Below are 14,172 nucleotides of genomic sequence, written 5' to 3' on the forward strand. Positions count from 1 at the left end.
TTACCATTAACTGAGTAATTCCAGCCCTGGTTCAATCTACCAAAATGCATCACCTCGCATTTGTCTAAATTAAACTCCATCTGCCATTCGTCAGCCCACTGGCCCAATTGATCGAGATCCCGTTGCAATCGTAGATAACCTTCTTCACTGTCCACCATGCCACCAATCTTGGTGCCATCTGCAAACTTATTAACCATGCCTCCTAAATTCTCATCCAAATCATTACTATAAATGACAAATAACAGTGGACCCAGCACTGATCTCTGAGGCACACCATTGGTCACAGGCCTCCAGTTTGAAAAACAACCCTCTGCAGCCACTTCTGTCATCAGGCCAATTTTGTATCCATTTGGCTACCTCACCCAGGATCCTGTGAGATTTAACCTTAAGCAACAGCCTACCATGTGGTACCTTGTCAAAGGCCTTGCTGAAGTCCATGTAGACAACATCACTGCCCTCATCTACCTTCTTGGTTACCCCTTCAAAAAACTCAATCAAATTTGTGAGACATGATTTTCCACTCACAAAACCATCCCTAATCAGTTATTGCGTTTCTAAATGCCTGTAGATCCTGTCTCTCAAAATACCTTCCAACTTACCCACCACAGATGTGAGGCTCACCGGCCTGTAGTTCCCAGGCTTTTCCCTGCAGCCCTTTTTAAACAAAGGCACAACATTTGCCACCCTCCAATCTTCAGGCACCTCACCCGTGACTATCGATGATTTAAGTATCTCTGCTAGGGGACCCACAATTTTCTCCCTGGACTCCCACAGTGTCCTGGGATACACTTCATCAGGTCCCAGGAATTTATCTACCTTGATGCGCTTTAAGACTTCCAGCACCTCCTTCTCTGTTATATGTACACTCCTCAAGATATCACTATTTATTTTCCCAAGTTCCCTAACATCCATGCTTTTCTCTACAGTGAATACTGATGAGAAATATTCATTTAGGATGTCACCCATCTCTTGTAGGTCCACACATAGATAACCTTGTTGATCCTTAAGAGGTTCTACTCTCTCCCTAGTTACTCTTTTGCCCTTTATGTATTTGTAGAAGCTCTTTGGATTCTCCTTTGCCTTATCTGCCAAAACAATCTCGTGTCCCTTTTTTGCCCTCCTGATTTCTCTCTTAACTCTACTCCTACACCCCGTATACTCTTCAAGGGATCCATCTGATCCCAGCTGCCTATGCATGTCATATGCTTCCTTCTTCTTCTTGACCAGGGCCTCAATATCCCAAGTCATCCGGGGTTCCCTACTTCTGCTAGCCTTGCCCTTCACTCTAAGAGGAATGTGCTTACCCTGAACCCTGGTGAACATACTTCTGAAAGCCTCCACTTACCAGATGTCCCTTTGCCTTCCCACAGACTCCCCCAATTTACTTTTGAAAGTTCCTGCCTGATACCATCAAAATTGGCCTTGCCCCAATTTAGAATTTTAACTTTTGGGACAGACCTATCATTCTCCATAGCTATCTTAAAATTAATGGAATTATGGTCATTGGTCCCAAAGTGATCCCTCACTAACACTTCTGTCACCTGCCCTTCCTTATTTCCCAAGAGAAGGTCAAGTTTTGCCTCCTCTCTAGTCAGGCCATCCATATACTGAATGAGAAATTCCTCCTGAATACACTCAACAAATTTCTCTCCATCCAACCCTCTATGGATGGAGATAGAATCAAAATTGGGAAAGTTAAAATCCCCGATAATAAACACCCTATTTTTCTTGGAGCTATCTGTAATCTCCTTACATATTTGCTCTTCAATTTCACGCTGACTATTTGGGGGCCTATAGTACAACCCTATCAAAGTAATTTCCCCCTTCTTATTTCTCAGTTCAACCGATATCGACTCAGTGGACGAATCCTCAGATATATCCCCTCTCAGTACGGCCGTGATGTTTTCCCTACTCAGAAGTGCAACTCCCCCTCCTTTCTTACCTCCTGTTCTATCTTTCCTATAGCATCTGTACCCTGGAACATTGAGCTGCCAGTCCTGTCCCTCCCTTAGCCATGTTTCAGTAATTGCTATAATATCCCAGTCCCATGTACCCATCCATCTGCCTTGCCCGTCAGGCCTCTTGCATTGAAATAAATGAACTTCCCTTGCTCTCTGTCTTGCTTTTGCCTGATCTGTCTGTTACTAGGGGGAGGGGGTGGGGGGAGGGGGTGGGGGGGGTGGGCGGGGGGTGCTGGAGTGATTATTAATTATATTTAAATGTATTCAAATGTTTTGAAATCAGGTTCTCACCCATTCTGGGCAGGAACCTGATTAGATCGGCAGTGAGGGGTGACGAAAGTCGGAGATTGCAATCTCGCTGGCGAGATTTGCAATTTTTCTTTTTTGCCAAATCTTGAGCCCCCGCTGGTGATTTCCCAGACGGAGAGTGTGTGCTCAAGATCCCACCCTGGGGGGAATCTTACTAAAAAATGGCAGTATATTTTCCGACGAGAATACCGACATGTTTCATGGAATTATAGAATCCCTACAGCGCAGAAGGAGACCATTCAGCCCATCCAGCCTGCACCGACAACGATCCCACCCAGGCCCTATCCTCATAACCCCACATATTTACCCTGCTAATCTCCCTGACATCCCCCCTATCACTAAGGAGCATTTTAGCATGGCCAATCAACCTAACCTTTTTGGACCGTGGGAGGAAACCGGAGCATCCGGAGGAAACCCACACAGACATGGGGAGAACGTGCAGACTTCACACAGACAGTGACCCAAGTCCGGAATTGAACCAGGGTCCCTGGCGCTGTGAGGCAGCAGTGCTAACCACTGTGCCACCGTGCTGCCCCAGATTTTCTCCCGAGAAACCCCCTCCCTTCTGATCATGGCCCTGCCCCAGATCATAGCCCCTCCCCTAATCATGGCCCCTCCACCGATCATGGCCAGTCATCAGCTCCTCCCCTCCCCCCCCCCACCACCCCACCTCCCTCTCCCATCCCCACGCCACCCCAATCATCGGCCCGGCCCGAAAGAGTTCTGTCTTTCTCAGGGTTCATCTCAGAAAGCCTAAGGAAGATGATGTTATCAAAACACAAATTACACTGGATTACAGAAGATGAATTTCATTCACTTTTTCTTACTTGGTGCAGCTCCCACATGAAGGAACATAGGATTTAGGAGCAGGAGTAGGCCATTTGGCTCTTTGAGCCTGCTCTCCCATTCAATAAGATCATGGCTGATCTGGTTATATCTCAACTGCTGCCCAGAAATTTGATTCCTTGTCCATCAAAAGTCTATCCAACTCTACCTGCTCTATTTTCCTAGAGCTGTCACCTTTTAATTGAGTCAACGTTGCCACTTGCCCTTGTGGATACTGTGCTGTTAGGGTTATTAACCAGTGTCACAACAATCCCTAGGAAACAACTAAATTAATATGGTGATCTTTCATCCCTCTCCTGCATTGAAATTGTTGATATGTCATGAAGTGAGTCTTGCTGCCGTGCCCGTTGTTTGATTCTGTGAGTCACTCCTGTAGGTTCTTCAACCATCATGGAAATAAAGCTTTGCAAATTGAGGATAGACAAGACCCAAAAGATTACAATGTAATCGCATCCTGTCCTTCTATAGGTGCATGAATTGTTGAATAAACAAGATCTCGATTAAAGTCAGTCAGCTTTTTACTGGTTTCTCATCAAATGGAATTTAATGGTTATTACAAATTCTAAGATGACTGGTCTAGATATTACAGCGAGAATAACAAATAGCTTGATAAAGTCATTGAGGTGTTCAATTGGCACCATAAAGTGTATAACCAAATCCTGAAAAGAAGCAGCAGCCTCATAATAAAGTAAAGTTGATTTATTAATCGCAAGTAAAGCTCACATAAACACTGCAATGAAGTTACTGTGAAATTCCCCTAGTTGCCACACTCTGGTGCCTGTTCAAGTAAATGTACCTAGCCAACACGTCTTTAAGACTGTGGCAAGAAACCAGAACACCCAGAGGCAACCCACGCAGGCATGGGGAGAATGTGCAGACAGCACACAGACAGTGACCCAAGCCAGGAATCGAACCCAGGTCCCTGGCGCATTGAGGCAGCAGTGCTAACCACTGTGCCACCGTGCCGCCCATTATTTGCCATTTTCAGAGTATACACATAGCATAACTAAAGTAATTTATTTCATATGGTTTCAAGACCTTTTGTTAAGTTGGCAAAGGGACATGGTAGACATTGATGAATTTGATAAATAATGATGTGCTTTCAGTCCCACACTAGTATCCTAAGCTGCTCAGCTTTGTAAAGTGGCAGTAAGTGCTGGGGAGCTTTCTGTTCAGCTTTCTGTACCAGTCTGAGACTGAATGAAGGAAATAAAAAGGCAGTGAGACAGAATTGAAAGCACTTACAATCTGAACCACACATCAAGAGGAGAGGTTGGACAGCTGAGGTCTTCCAGTGAGATCCCTTTAATTATCTTTTCTCTAGCTGGTAAAGCGCGAGGTATCATGAAGAGGAAACCTTGAAGCACAACAGTGATTGAATGAAAGAAAGATAAAAGTGTACACAATAAGCTCAATACAGGTACAGGTCTAGTTCAGCTGACTCCCAGTCTCACACTAAAGATTTCCTACTAACAGGTACTCGATGCATAGTCAGGCCCGATAGGTGCCGGTTTGCGCGCTTTCTCCTGATGGGCCCCAGGAAGATCCCGTAACCCATGAAAACCTGCCCTTTAAAGGGATCAGGCTACCACATCGCTCCCCGATTAAGTTATTTTACTATAACACAAACAAAAACTTTTATGGGCTGATATATACAGTCAAAATGAAATTTGCAAGAGGCACCATTCGGCAAAATTCACAAAGCCGATCTCGCTGGAGTCTTCTGGATTAGAACAAAGAACAGTACAGCAAGAACAGGCTCTTTGGCCCACCAAGTCTGTGCCGACACAGATGCCTCTCTAATCTAATATTTTCTTGCCTCCATGTGGTCCATATCCCTCTATTCCCTGCCTATTCATGCATCTATCCACATGCCTCTTGAACGTTGTTATAGAATCTGCTTCCACCACCTCCTCCGGCAGCCCGTTCACCACCGTCTATGTGAAAAACGTGCCTCTTACATCTCTTTCAAACTTTGTCCCTCTCACTTTCAACCTATGCCCCTGAGCAGTTTATCCTTTGAACCTGGGAAAAAGACTCTGACTATTCACTCTATCCAAGCTTGTCATAATCTTGCAAACCTCTATCAAGTCCCCCCTCATCCTCCGACGCTCGAATGAAAACAATCCAAGTTTGTTCAACCTTTCTTCATAGGCCATATCCTCCAAACCAGGCAACATCCTGGTAAATCTCTTCTGCACCCTTTCCAATGCATCAACATCCTTCCGATAGTGTGGCGACCAGCATTGTACACAATATTCCAAATGCGGCCTAACCAAAGTCTTATACAGCTGCAACATAATTTTTCAATTCCTATACTCAACACCCAACTAATGATGGCCAGCGTGCATTACACCTTCTTGACGACCTTGTGTCCACCTAAGTTGCTGCCTCCAGGGAACTGTAGATCTGCATGCCAAGATTTCTAAGGGCTCTACCATTTACTGTATGCTTTCCTTCTGCAGTAGACCTTCCAAGTCGCATCACCTCACATTTGTCCAGGTTAAATTCCATCTGCCATCTTTCGGCCCAGGTCTCCAGCCGATTTATATCCTGTTGTATCCTCTGATAATTCTCCTCACACTCTGCTACTTTACTCCCCCAATTTTTGTATCATCTGTAAATTTATTAATCAGACCACCTACATTTTCCTCCAAATCATTTATGTATATTACAAACAACAGAGGCCCCAGCACTGATCCTTGTGGAACGCCACTTGTCACAGACCTCCAGGTAGAAAAGTACCCTTTCACTGCTACTCTCTGCTTTCTATGCCCAAGCCAGTTTTATATCCAGCTTACCAGCCCACCTCAGATCCCATAAGACTTCACATTCTGTATTAGCCTGCCATGAGGCTTTACGAAAGTCCATGTATACAACATCCACTGCCCTGTCCTGGTCAATGTTTCTTGTCACTTCCTCAAAGAACTCAATCAAGTTTGTGAGACACGACCTCCCCTTCACAAAACCATGCTGCTTATCCCTAATAAGCCTATTGTCTTCCAGATGTGAGAACATCCTGTCCCTAAGAATCTTCTCCAATAATTTCCCCACCACTGATGTAAGGCTCACAGGCCTGTAATTTCCCAGATTGTCTCTTCTGCCCTTCTTAAACAGAGGAACAATGTTAGTTACTCTCCAATCCTTTGGTACCTCGCCTGTGACCAAAGAGGATACAAAGATTTTGGCCAAGCCTCAGCAATTTCTTCCCTCGCCTCTCTCAGTATTCTGGGATAGACCCTATCTGGCTCTGGGGACTTGTCCACCTTGATGTTTTTCAAAACCTCCAACACCTCCTCCCTTTTTATCTCAACATGTCTAGAATGTCAACATCCTCCTTTCTACACTCACCATCCACCACATCCTTCTCCTTCGTGAATACTGATGCAACCTACTCATTAAGGAACTCACCCACCTCATCTGGCTCCACACACAAATTTCCTCCACTGCCCTTGAGTGGACCTACCCTTTCCTTAGCTACCCCCTTCCTCCTTATATACGCATAAAAGGCCATGGGATTCTCCTTAATCCAGCTTGCCAAAGACATTTCATGGCCCCTTTTTGCCTTCCTAAGTCCCTGTTTAAGCACCTTCCTGCTATCTTTGTATTCCTCAAGAGCCTTATCCGTTTTTAATTTCCTGAAATTTATGTATGCCTCCTTCTTCTTTTTCACTGAGCTCACAATCTCTCTTGTCATCCAGGGTTCCTGAATCTTGCCATGTTTATCCTTCATTTTTACAGAGACATAGTTGTCCTCAATTGTTAACAGCTGACTTTTAAAAGACTCCCACACATCGGATGTGGATTTACCCTGAAAAAGCTGCCCCCCAGTCTACATTCCCTGGCTCCTGCCTAATGCTGTCGTAGTTAGCCTTCCCCCAGTTTAGTACTTTCACTCTGGGACTACTTCTATGCTTTCCTACAAACATCTTGAAACTTATAGAATTGTGATCACCATTCCCAAAATGATCCCCCACTGAGACATCAATCACCTGTCCGGGCTGTCCCTGCATTCTGCATTCTTGTGGAGTGGTGCAGCTCCGCACCAGGGTCTCTAACCTAGGGGTAACTGATACCTCAATAGTGGTAGGTGGATCAAGAGGTTTCGATGTTGAACTCAGGCAGGTGCTCTCCTCCTCTGCTTCCGCTGACTGTCATGATCCTCCCTGGAGAACACTAGATCCTGCTCACGCCGACTCAGCTGCTGACACATTGGACTATATGACAGAGTCCTGGCAACTGACGGCCAGTCTCCCACCTTCTGATTGGACCAACGTACTTCTGCCCTTTGCGGACCTGCAGGTCAATAGTATAAGATACTGGGCCAGTCTTTTGAATTATCTTCCTGGGTACCCAAACTTCCAGGATTTCAGTCATTCAGTAATTCAGCCAGCGTAACCCCTGTAATTGCCGCAGCTTGTCTACAATGGCCGATGAGGTTGTGGAGCGCATGATTTGCACATCAAGCCACTTTGAGTGAAAATCCACCAGAATCAAAAACATCATCCTTGAGAAAGGCCAAGCGAATTCAATGTGGAGCCTTGTTCAAGGGCAGCCGGGCCACTCCCAGGGATGTAAATTTGCTGCAGGCGGAAAGATCTGCTACATTTGACAATATTGGCAAGAGTTGACCGCACCCTCTATCTCCGTGTCAATTCCTGGTCAATATCTTCATCTTGGTCTGCCCAGGATGTACACTGTGCAACTCCTGGAGGAGTGGCTGTCACCCCAGGGTGGTATTATCACTCAGCTCCCCCACAAAAGTACCCCATTTTCACAACTGATTTCACCCCTACACTTGCAAATAGGGCCAGACTTGATCAAATTGGTCAAAATGCCAACCTGTCAAAACCATTCCGTTCACTTTTGAAAGGACTGGGTCCCTCTGGGTCCACACCTTGATGCGGGCTGATGAAATGGGCAGTGTCCAGAAAATTCAATGCAAGGAATATCTCCTATGGGACAGGTGACGAAGATACCATCTGTGGAAGTGGGAGTTGACTTTGAGCATCAGCGTTAGGGATTTGTACCTCTGGCCTGTGCTGAAATGTGTAGCTTTACGCAGCCAACCATAAAAAGTCCATCTTTGGACGTGGGCCGATGCAATCAGCGGGACTGGTTTGTCTTCGCAGGATCACCCGAGCAGCAGCGTATAATCTGAAATGATGGTGAAATAGCAGCTGTATACATTCTGATTAAGCTTCTTGACATTGAATATAATTGTTAGACTCTCCTTATCAATCCGTGAAAACCTCCTTTCAACATCTGACAATGTCCTGGAAGCAAAAGCAACAGGCCTCTCCATGCCATCTTCCACTTTATGGGAAAGTATGGCTCCTATGTCATGAGGTGATGCGTCACACGTCACTATAATCTGCATTCCTGGGTCAAAATGAACAAGTAAGGTGGATGTTTGCAGGACCTGTTTTACTTAGTCAAACACTTTCCTCTGGCCATCATCCCATTCTAAGAAGTCTCACAACACCAGGTTAAAGTCCAGCAAGTTTTTTTGGCAACACAAGCTTTCATAGTCTCAGGCTCCTTCCTCAGGTGAGTGGGAGTTCTGTTCACAAACAGGGCATATAAAGACACAAACTCAATTTACAAAATAATGGTTGGAATACGAGTCTTTACAGCTAATCAAGTCTCAAAGGTACAGACAAAGTGAGTGGAGAGAGGGCCAAACACAAGTTAAAGAGGTGTGTATTGTCTCCAGCCAGGACAGTTAGTGAGATTTTGCAAGCCCAGGCAAGTCGTGAGGGTTACAGATAGTGTGACATGAACCTAAGATCCCAGTTGAGGCCGTCCTCATGTGTGCGGAACTTGGCTATCAGTTTCTGCTCAGCGATTCTGCGTTGTCATGTGTTGTGAAGGCCGCCTTGGAGAACGCTTACCCGAAGATCAAAGGCTGAATGCCTGTGACTGCTGAAGTGTTCCCTGACTGGAAGGGAACACTCCTGCCTGGTGATTGTCGAGTAGTGTTCATTCATCTGTTGTCGTAGCATCTGCATGGTCTCCCCAATGTACCATGTCTCTGGACATCCTTTCCTGCAGCGTAGCAGGTAGACAACGTTGGCCAAGTCGCAAGAGTATGTACCGTGTACCTGGTGGATGGTGTTCTCACGTAAGATGATGGCATCCGTGTCGATGATCCGGCATATCTTGCAGAGGTTGCTGTGGCAGGGTTGTGTTGTGTCGTGATCACTGTTCTCCTGAAGGCTGGGTAGTTTGCTGTGGACAATGGTCTGTTTGAGGTTGTGCAGTTGTTTGATGGCAAGAAGTAGGGGTGAAGGGATGGCGTTGGTGAGATGTTCGTCTTCATCGATGACATGTCAAAGGTTCCAGAGAAGATGTCGTAGCTTCTCCGCTCTGGGGAAGTACTGGACGATGAAGGGTACTCTGTCCACCATGTCCCGTGTTTGTCTTCTGAGGAGGTCGGTGCGGTTTTTCGCTGTGGCGCGTTGGAGCTGTCGATCAATGAGTCGAGCACCATATCCTGTTCTTATGAGGGCGTCTTTCAGTGTCTGTAGGTGTCTGTTGTGATCCTCCTCATCTGAACAGATCCTGTATATATGGAGGGCTTGTCCGTAGGCGATGGCTTTGGGGATTTTTAGGGGATGACAGGTGTCGATATGCGCGATCTTCTCCAAGAAGATCGTGCATATCGACACAGACATCAAGTTTCTACAAAGATGCAAGAAAGCAGACAAGATACCCAAAGGACTACAGATCACGAACCCACTCAGGTCAACCTATAACACAGACTACGCTGACAGACTTTGCCGTCGCTCCTCTCTCACACTCCTCAAACACCTCATACACCAGCTCTACAACAAACGCCGCAACCTGGAAACCAAGATAGAGTCCATATTCTCGACTTGCGCTCAGGATGCAGACCAGCTGCGAAATACTGTCAAGCAGAAGAGACAAAGGAATAACGCCATCTACATGCACACCAAGAACAGGAAACGTGAGAAACTCGGCATCACCAACAGCAGCAACCAAGCCTCCCCCGATACCACAGTAGAAAACAGTACCACTGCAGGGAAGTCCATTGTCAACTTGTCGGACTACACATTTCAACCAGATGAAATCGAAGTTCTCAGCCGAGGCTCAATTTCTGCCCCACCACCAAATTGGACCCCATCAGTCTCGCAGCAGACACAGAGGAATTCATCAGGCGAATGAGGCTGCGGGGGAGTTCTTCCACAAACTCCAAGAGGCCAACTGCGAACACAATGAGACAGCCAATGAACTGAAACTCGACTCGACATGTATGCCCATGCCGGAGGTGTGTCAATGCCAGATTCATCAGCTGCATTCCCAAGACAGCCCCTAACGTCACCCAAGCACAACGCAATGCCATCCGCGCTCTCAAGACCAACTGCAACATTGTCATCAAACCAGCAGACAAAGGAGGGGCCACTGTCATACTGAACAGAATGGATTACTGCAAAGAAGTGTACCCACAACTGAACAACGAGGAACACTACAGTTACCCACAGATCCGACCAAGGAACACACCCGCCAACTAACACTCTGATCAAGACCTTTGATCCGGACCTTCAGAGCACCCTCCGTGCTCTCATCCCATGTACTCCCCGCGTTGGAGATCTCTACTGCCTCCCGAAGATGCACAAGGCAAACACACCCGGCCGTCCCATCGTATCGGGCAATGGGACCCTGTGTGAGAAGCTCTCCAGCTACGTCGAGGGCATCCTGAAACCCATTGTACAAAGAACCCCCAGCTTTTGTCGCGACACTACGGACTTCCTACAGAAACTCAACACACATGGAGCAGTTGAACCAGGAGCACTCCTCGTCACAATGGATGTCTCGGCACTCTACACCAGCATCCCCCATGACGACGGCATTGCTGTAACTACCTCAGTACTCAACACCGACAACTGCCAATCTCCAGGTGCAATTCTACAACTCATCCGCTTCATCCTGGACCACAACGTCTTCATCTTCGAGAACCAGTTCTTCATCCAGACACATGGAACAGCCATGGGGACCAAATTCGCACCTCAATATGCCAATATCTTTATGCACAGGTTCGAACAAGACCTCTTCACCGCACAGGACCTTCAACAGACGCTATACACTAGATACATCGATGACATTTTCTTCCTTTGGACTCATGGCGAACAATCATTGAAACAACTATATGATGACATCAACAAGTTCCATCCCACCATCAGACTCACCATGGACTACTCTCCGGAATCAGTTGCATTCTTGGACACACGCATCTCCATCAAGGACGGTCGCCTTAGCATTTCTCTGTACCACAAACCCACGGATAACCTCACAATGCTCTATTTCTCCAGCTTCCACCCTAAACACGTTAAAGAAGCCATCCCCTATGGACAAACCCTCCGTATACACAGAATCTGCTCAGGTGAGGAGGATTGCAACAGACACTGCGAGACGCTGAAAGGTGCCCTCATAAGAACAGGATATGGCGCTCGACTCATCGATCGACAGTTCCGACGCGCCACAGCGAAAAACCGCACCAGCCTCCTCAGAAGACAAACACGGGACACGGCGGACAGAGTGCCCTTCATCGTCCAGTACTTCCTCAGAGTGGAGAAGCTACGACATGTTCTGCAGAACCTTCAACATGTCATCGATGAAGACGGACATCTCACCAAGGCCATCCCCACACCCCCACTTCTTGCCTTCAAACAACTGCACAACATCAAACAGACCATTGTCCGCAGCAAACTACCCAGCCTTCAGGAGAACAGTGACCACGACACCACACAACCCTGCCACAGCAACCTCTGCAAGATGTACCGGATCATCGACATGGATGCCATCATCTCACGTGAGAACAACATCCACCAGGTACACGGTACATACTCTTGCGACTTGGCCAACGTTGTCTACCTGGTACACTGCAGGAAAGGATGTCCTGAGGCATGGTACATTGGGGAGATCATGCAGACACTACGACAACAGATGAATGAACACCACTCAACAATCACCAGGCAGGAGTGTTCCCTTCCAGTCAGGGAACACTTCAGCAGTCATGGGCATTCAGCCTTTGATCTTCGGGTAAGCGTTCTCCAAGGCGGCCTTCACGACACACGACAACGCAGAATCACTGAGCAGAAACTGATAGCCAAGTTCCGCACACATGAGGACGGCCTCAACCGGGATCTTGGGTTCATGTCACACTATCTGTAACCCCCACGGCTTGCCTGGGCTTGCAAAATCTCACTAACTGTCCTGGCTGGAGCCGATATACACCTCTTTAACTTGTGCTTGGCCTTCTCTCCGCTCACATTGTCTGTACCTTTAAGACTTGATTACCTGTAAAGACTCGCATTCTAACCATTATCTTGTAAATTGAGTTTGTCTGTATATGCCCTGTTTGTGAACACAACTCCCACTCACCTGATGAAGGAGCCTGAGACTCCGAAAGCTTGTGCTGCCAAAAAAACTTGTTGGACTTTAACCTGGTGTTGTGAGATTTCTCAATGTGCTTACCCCAGTCCAACGCCGGCATCTCCACATCATCTTCTCACTGCCAACATTGATGTTTTTTAGAAGTCATTGTAAGGGTGCTAAAATGGTCGACAAGTTGGGTAAAAAAATGGCCATAATAGTTGACCATCCTAAACGGGACTTCAGCTCTGTTACATTCTTCAGTGCAGGCACCTCTCTTATTGGCCTTTACTTTTTCTACTAGTGGGTGCAATCCTTTTGTATCGACTCGGAATCCTAAACATGTAACCTCATTGGCCTGAAAAGTACATTTTTCTCTTTTCAAGCAGTCGCCAGCTGCTTTGAATCTTTTGAGGAGTTCCTCTAAATTGGCTCCTCAGGTGCCTGTTATTAAGACATCGTCCAGATACACAATAACTCTGGGGATCCCTTGCAGGAGACTTTCCATAGTGTGCTGAAAGATAGTGCAAGCAGATGAAATGTCCAAATATAGTTTCATATATTGGAATAAGCCCTTATGCATATTAATAGTTACAGATTTCCTTGAGTCTTCTTTACATTCTAGCTGTTGGTATGCATGACGTAAGTCTAATTTCATGTTCTTGAGGCCTCACATCAGTTTAGCATTAAGGTCTTCTATCCTAGGCATAGGATACCTATCTATTCTAGCAGCTCTATTTACAGTCAGCTTGCAACCACCACAAATGCTCACTGTTCGGCCGGGTTTTAGCATTGGGATTATTGGCAGCCCACTCTGTGAATTGCACTGGTTCCATTGTCCCTAGGTCTTCCGACCTCTTCGACTCCACCTCAATTTTGATGTTGTGTCTAAGGGACAGGCCGGGCTTTGTCATTGACCCAGGGTTTACGTGAATTTTAGCCTTTACTCCTCGTGTGCACCCCAGCCCTCTTTGAAAAACCTCTTGAGATGTTCACTAGTGGGAAACTCCATTTATGATGTTGGATATTTCCAGCCAATTGAAATTCATTTGCTTCAATCAGTGTCATTTTGTGAGACAAGGCTTCTGTCCTTTCATTCCCATCAAGTGTAGCTGAGCAGAGTGGTGTTGGTGAGACACCGGTGTTGACATAGTGCCCAATAACTTCAGTGCCTCCCCATATAGGTTGTCAACATTGCTGAGGTATTGTTGAACTTTGTGGGTCGCAGACCTCCTTGCAAAGACTTGTAGGTTTGTTCATCTATTACTGTGGCTGGAGCTTCTGTATCAACCTCCATAGTTAATGGACATCTGTTGACCATAAAGGAGATTTCAATAGGGGGTTTAAATTTATAATGTTGAGCTTATAAACTTTGGACTTCTCATCTGAACCTTCCTTAATCTTGTTCACTGGAGTCCTTGTTTTGTTTTGGGAACTGGTTGCAGATGGTCCGACTCTGCAACTGGCTTGTATGTGGTCCTTCCGATTACATCTCAAAGAAATTAACATCTTTACATCTGCATCTTTCTTAGGGATGGTCTTCCCCACAATGATAACACTCATCAAGCCCTTGTAGCTGGCGATTTCTCTTCCTTCTCTTGGGCTCTGCAGGGCCCTCACTATTGGTATTCTGAGTGACAGCTGCTTCCTGCAAAATTGT

The sequence above is a fragment of the Mustelus asterias genome, chromosome 5, assembly GCF_964213995.1.
Source record: "Mustelus asterias chromosome 5, sMusAst1.hap1.1, whole genome shotgun sequence".
NCBI classification, from domain to species: Eukaryota; Metazoa; Chordata; class Chondrichthyes; order Carcharhiniformes; family Triakidae; genus Mustelus; species Mustelus asterias.